The 6,061-nt window shown below is 40.7% G+C and overlaps 1 long non-coding RNA gene across 1 annotated transcript; it reads left to right on the top strand.

The window, feature by feature from the left end:
* The first annotated feature begins 242 nt into the window (after window positions 1–242).
* Window positions 243–3,084, top strand: LOC123465697. Its single transcript, XR_006640966.1, has 2 exons — window positions 243–727; window positions 972–3,084. It is a non-coding gene; the product is annotated as an uncharacterized LOC123465697 (long non-coding RNA).
* The last annotated feature ends 2,977 nt before the right edge of the window (window positions 3,085–6,061 follow it).

Raw genomic sequence — 6,061 nt, 5'->3', positions numbered from 1 at the left:
TATCTTGTAACAACTTATCATGCAATATAATATGCAAAAAAAAGCCAAAAAAATAAAAACCCAACCCTGAATCACTATGCTGTCCACTCGAACCTAATGAAAATTAACTGTGTGTGCTGCGCTGTGCTCAGTCGTGTCTGACTCTTTGCAACCACATGGTCTGTAGCTCACCAGGCTCCTCTGTCCATGGGATTTTCCAGGCAGGAATACTGAAGAGGTCACCATTCCCTTCTCCAGGGGATCTTCCCGTCCCGGGGATGGAAACCACATCTCTTGCATCTCCTGCATTGGCAAGCATATTCTTTACCACTGCGCCATTTGGAAAGCTCAAATTTACTTCAATTAAAAAAAAAAGCTAGGGCTACTATGTTTTGCTGCTGAAATAACCAGCAGTTATTTTCTGATCTTCCACCAGTACCTCTCTGGGCTTTCTCACCCTGCTAAAACTAAACTTGTCTTTCTTCTAATGTTAATATTCAAGGTAAATAATATTCACTTTCACTTCTGATTACCCTTTTGCTTAATTGGTAATATTGGATGAGTACTGAATAGTACTATTTTCTACCAGTTTTCAATGAAACATGGAGTCATTCTGGCACATTACAAATCAAATGAACTTTTGTATGATCACCGAATGTTAACTGGCTTCTGAGGGAAATTGTATTCTAAATTCCAGACAACTGGTTTGCAAACCTTGCTTTAGAATGCAACCTATGTCTAGGTTGAGGTCTTTTTTTTTTTTTTTTTTTTTTTTTTATTTTATTTTATTTTTTTTTTAATTTTATTTTATTTTTAAACTTTACATAACTGTATTAGATTTGCCAAATGTCAAAATGAATCCGCCACAGGTTTACATGTGTTCCCCATCCTGAACCCTCCTCCCTCCTCCCTCCCCATTCCATCCCTCTGGGTCGTCCCAGTGCACCAGCCCCAAGCATCCAGTATCGTGCATCGAACCTGGACTGGTTGAGGTCTTTTTATGTAGCATATTTGTGTATAATCAGAATACCAGAACTGCTGTTTTAATGGACGATTATCTTCTACTGCATTCATGGATGATCTTTGAAAGAATCAGAATATGTGACACGTCCTTAATGCAAACTTTATAAGCACAATATTTTCTTTTATATTCCGTTTCATATCTTCTCCATTAACCCATATTAGAAACAGTAATCTTTGCCTGCTCCCTCCTCATATTTATCTCTTTCATTTATTTGATCATTCATTCACTGCATCATTCAACAAATACTGAGCATCTACATGTGCCAGGCAGGAGGCAAGGTCCTGGAGAAAGTTCAAACAGTCTCCACCCTCAGGGAGAGTGTGGGTATTGGGGACACACACATGCCAGCAATTAGAATACAATACAGTAATCAATATAAAGAGTCTGTATTGATACAAAGAGTAGTGGAAGCTGAGATGAAACACCTGGGTCTGCTTGAAGACGTCAGGAAGGCATCAGAGGAGCTGGCTTTTGACCTGGCACTTAAGCAGTTGGCCTGCCTGACAAAGAGGTCAAAGGAGTTCCTAGGGTAGAACGGACCATTGTGGGTGGAGCTTCGGATGCAAAAGAGACAATCCAGGTGGGGGTAAGCCTGAGTTGGTGAGCAGAGAACCAACCAAGGGCTTTTCCTGCCTTTCAGAAAAGTTCATATTTTACTTGGGAAGCATGGGAACCATTGAAAACTTTTGAGCAGGAGAATGAAGCATCAGATTTGAGGCAATGAGGAGGCTGGTCTTGTTGGGCATGACCCTAGATCAGGGCTTCTTATTCCAACCTTGGACTTGCAAGAGATCCGTGGATAGAAAGCTTGGGGTCTGTGAACTTGGATAGGGGGAAAAAAATAACTGTCACCAACCTCTAACTGAAATTGAATATTTTTTTTCAAATACAAATCTGGGCACAGATCACAGTAGAATTAGCAAAAGATGTGAGTTTATCACCAACAGAAATAAGGTATTTTGATACAATAATACAGTTGTTGCAGATATCTCAAAATATCCTTTGCACTTTTCACTGAACAAACACTACTGTAGCTGTTAGACCCGCAACCACATCGTGTCATTTAATGAATTAATAAAGAACTATGTATATTATTGGGTTTCCCTGGTGGTTCATACGGTAAAGAATCTGCCTGCAATGTAGGAGACCTAGGTTCGATACCTGGGTAGGGAAGATCCCCTGGAGAAAGGAATGGCTACCCACTCCACTATTCTTGCCTGGAGAATTCCATGGACAGAAGAGCCTAATGGGCTACAGTCCATGGGGTTGCAAAGAGTCGGACAGAACTTAAGCATAATTTAACATACACATTTTTAATAGAATTCAGCTTTTGTGATTTGTGTTTAATTTCATAATGTAAATACAGTATTCTGAGGTGGAGTCCACAGTCTTTGCTGGACTGCTGAAGGGATCAGAAAAGGTTAGAACTCATGCACCAGGGGACGGTGACTGTGGGGAGGTCATTGCAGCCTCAGGCAGTGGTGAGGAGGCGGTGAAGGGGGAGAATTTGTGGGAGATTCTGGAGACAGAGTGAACTTTCTTTGAGACATAGAGCAGAGGGACAGATCTGCATGTATCCTGCATTCCCCATGAGGTTTCTGGCTATAGCAGGATGCTTCCTACTGCTTATTACCTGCCACTTCCTTCCCACTACTATGATTTTGCAGCTCTTATACTTTTACCAAAGTTCACATGCAGCATGGTTCAAAAAGCCAAGGAGTACGGAAAGACAGAAGGAAAAACAACCATCCCTCGCTCCCCTCCTCTCCGCCTGCCAGCCTCACAACATTTTGAACTCTTAGAGCGGTATCTTCTCTAGCTTGATGGCAAATTCTGTGCTGGTAGTGCCTTTTAATTCCCACTATGTTTTTCATTTTAGGTGTTGAATAAATGACTGATAGATTTCAAAGGCACTTTCTGTTTCAAGGTCACTGTGAACATCAGGGATACCATACTCTAGTTACAGAAGTTATACCAACAGTGACACTCTAGGAAATGGTTCTTTCCCCTCAATTCCCAGGTTTTCTGTCATTTGTCTTCATATGAAATAACACAGAATGTGCAAATAAAAATTCCATTTACTTAGGCTTTCTGGTTTTTTTTTGTGTGTGTGAAAGTGAGTTTAACATGCTGATGGGTTAAATAATCCTATATAATCATAAACCAGAAACTGAGAAGGTGGATTTGAAATTTCCACCCATTTTGGGGTGGGGGGTGGGGGGTGTTACTTTTTTGGTGTGTGTGCGTGTGTGTGTATGTGTGCACGTGCACACGTGTGATCAGTTGTCTGACTCTTTTTGACCCTATGGACTATAGTCCACCAGTCCATGGGATTTTCCAGGCAGGAATACTGGAGTGGGTTGCCATTTCCTCCTCCAGGGGATATTCTTAACCCAGGGATTGAACCCATGTCTCCTGGGTCTCCTGCATTGGTAGGTAGATATTTACTGACCCACCTAGGAAGCCCATTACTCTCTTGATAGCAGTGGTTAATTTCAGTATTGTTGCCCAAGTTGTAGACTACAGATGGAGTTGCCACTGAGCCCTTTGATTGGCTGGCTGAAATTCCTTGCCATGCTTCTTGTGAGGTCCAGGAATGTATAGTTTTGTGGTCTGATATATTTCGATGGTTGCCAGATAAAATTGATGTCTGGCACTTTTTCTAGGAGAAACACATTTAGACATTTCCAAGCTGATTTGTAGGAACTTAGTGTTATTAGAATTTTGTGGCAGAACTTTTTCTCAAGTGGCAGAAGAAATAAAAGAACTTCAGTTTTGAGGGCTGTTAACAGCACCTTCCATTTAGTGCCAAAGCTGAGAAGGCTGACAAAGTAATGAATTGTTAATATGGATTTATGACAAAAATAAGCAAGTATCTAGACTTTTAGGAGTTACCAATATCATAAAATACAGTTTTAGCTACTGACACTAGATTAGCTCCCAAACTTTTTAAAAAAGGCACGTTTCCCCCTTATTTTCTAATAACATTTCTCAATTCAGTAACCAGAAAGACTACTCTCAGGTTAAACCTCGAGATTTGATTCCTGTTTACTGTTCTTGCTGTTTTATTGGGGGGAGAGAAAAAGGGCTTGGGAGAAATGGACCACGGAAAAGTTAGCTTCCCAAGTTACAGGTGAGAATCATGGTCATTTCCTTCAATTATATTCTACATATTTGAAGAGCAAGTTAGAGATTGTTTGTGAACAAATGAGATTACCAAGTAATATAATGAGTTAACTCTTTAAATTTACTGGCTTCCCCCTTAAAACACTAACTGGCCAGATAACAAGTTTTTACTTGGCACTGCAGTCAAGCCTCAGAATACTCGAAGCAAAATGACCATTTTTCAAAAACTGCTTTACTGAAATATAATATTAGTGGAGTAACATTTTAGATTTAGAAGAAATATGTAAGCTACGGAACTTCGAACCCAACATTTCCAAAAGACATTTAATGAGCAGGTTAATGGAACACCAGAAGAGAGGACTTTTATGGTTAATCAAGGCGGTAAAAAGCCAACACTCATTTGGGGAGACTGGGCACAGTTGACTTTGATTTAGAGGCATAAGACTAGAAACGAAATAGCCCGGCTGGATATTTCTAGGAACTAGTTAAGAGAGAATGAAAAAGACAGGAATGAAGGCAGGAAAGTGTGTCTCTTTGCCTGAGGAGGAATTTCACTTATGAGAGTTTCTGCTCTTTCTACTTGAGAATTTTCAAACGGAATTGCTACAGGGGCTGGCTCTAAAGTCTGCGACGTGCACACGGGCTGTCGACAGGGAAGTGATCCTGGCGCCACTGGGTGATGTAGAAAAAGTTCTTTGTGTGTAGCCGGCTGCTATGCGGAGCCCAATCGGCTGCAGCCGGGGAGCTCCTCCCAGACGCGTCCGGGCGCCGCTCTCTCGGGGCTCCTGGACCTCCTGTAACGCAGCGTCGGAAGAAAGATGTTTAGAAACTGACCGACGTCAACGTGTTTCATAATGGAAACACCCCAGATGACTTTGGTATGGACAGTAAACGACTGTGTTGAACATTCCGTTGTGTAACCTAATGGGTTAACATCCGTTCACGTAGGCTTAGTTATCCTGGTACAGACGAGAAGAACGTGATTAGGCAAAGTGGCTTTCGATGACTGTCCCGTAAAAAAGCATAGTTCTGTTTCTGTTCATGCAGGTTTAGTATAAGCTTTTATTATTAGCTAGTCTTTACGTTATTCTAAAAGAAATAAGGTAGTTATTGTCATGGTTATTAATAGAATCTGTTCAGAAGGGTATGGAGTGAAAAGCAAAATTGCAAACCCTGCTAATCCCACTCTCTAGAGGTCACTATCATTAAAAGTTTCTTTTTTGTTCTTCCATGATTTGTTTTTAAATGCAAGATGAGCATATATTTAAATCGTTTTTTAAAAGCATGCACAAATAGCATCATATTATGCATTCTGTTCTGCAGTTTGCTTTTTAAAATTAGTATTTCAGACCTCTCTGTAGCTATGTATAGCCTTCTATATCTTTTATGGTAACAAAAAAGCTCGTTCTTTTTAACATCTGTACAGTATTTCATGATATGAACACACCACCGCTGATATAATCAACCCCTTGTGGGCGTTTAGGTTGTTTCCAGCTTTCTGCTATTGTGAAAAAGGAGGCAGTAAACCTCACAGAATAAATCTCTACACTAATGTTGCTGTGTATCTGTGGGAATATATATGTTGAGTAAATTTCTAGCAATGGAATTTTAGGGTCCAAGGATATGTGCATTTTTATTTTATGGATGTTTCCAAATCATATTCCATAAAGTCAAGTTGCTCAGTCGTGTCCAACTCTTTGTGACCTCATGGTCTGTAGCTTACCAGGTTCCTCTGTCCATGGGATTACCCAGACAAGAGTACTGGAGTGGGTTGCTATTTCCTTCTCCAGGGGATCTTCCCAACCCAGGGATCAAACCCAGGTCTCCTGCATTGCAGGCAGACGCTTTACCGCCTGAGCCATCAGGGAAAGGTTGCCACAATGAATGTTTCAGGTTTAAATAAGTAACTGTCTTAAACTGGTAACTATAATT

The sequence above is a fragment of the Bubalus bubalis genome, chromosome 4, assembly GCF_019923935.1.
Source record: "Bubalus bubalis isolate 160015118507 breed Murrah chromosome 4, NDDB_SH_1, whole genome shotgun sequence".
Taxonomy (NCBI): Eukaryota; Metazoa; Chordata; class Mammalia; order Artiodactyla; family Bovidae; genus Bubalus; species Bubalus bubalis.
Note: the sequence above shows the minus strand (reverse complement) of the source record. Positions and strands in the feature narration are given on the sequence as shown.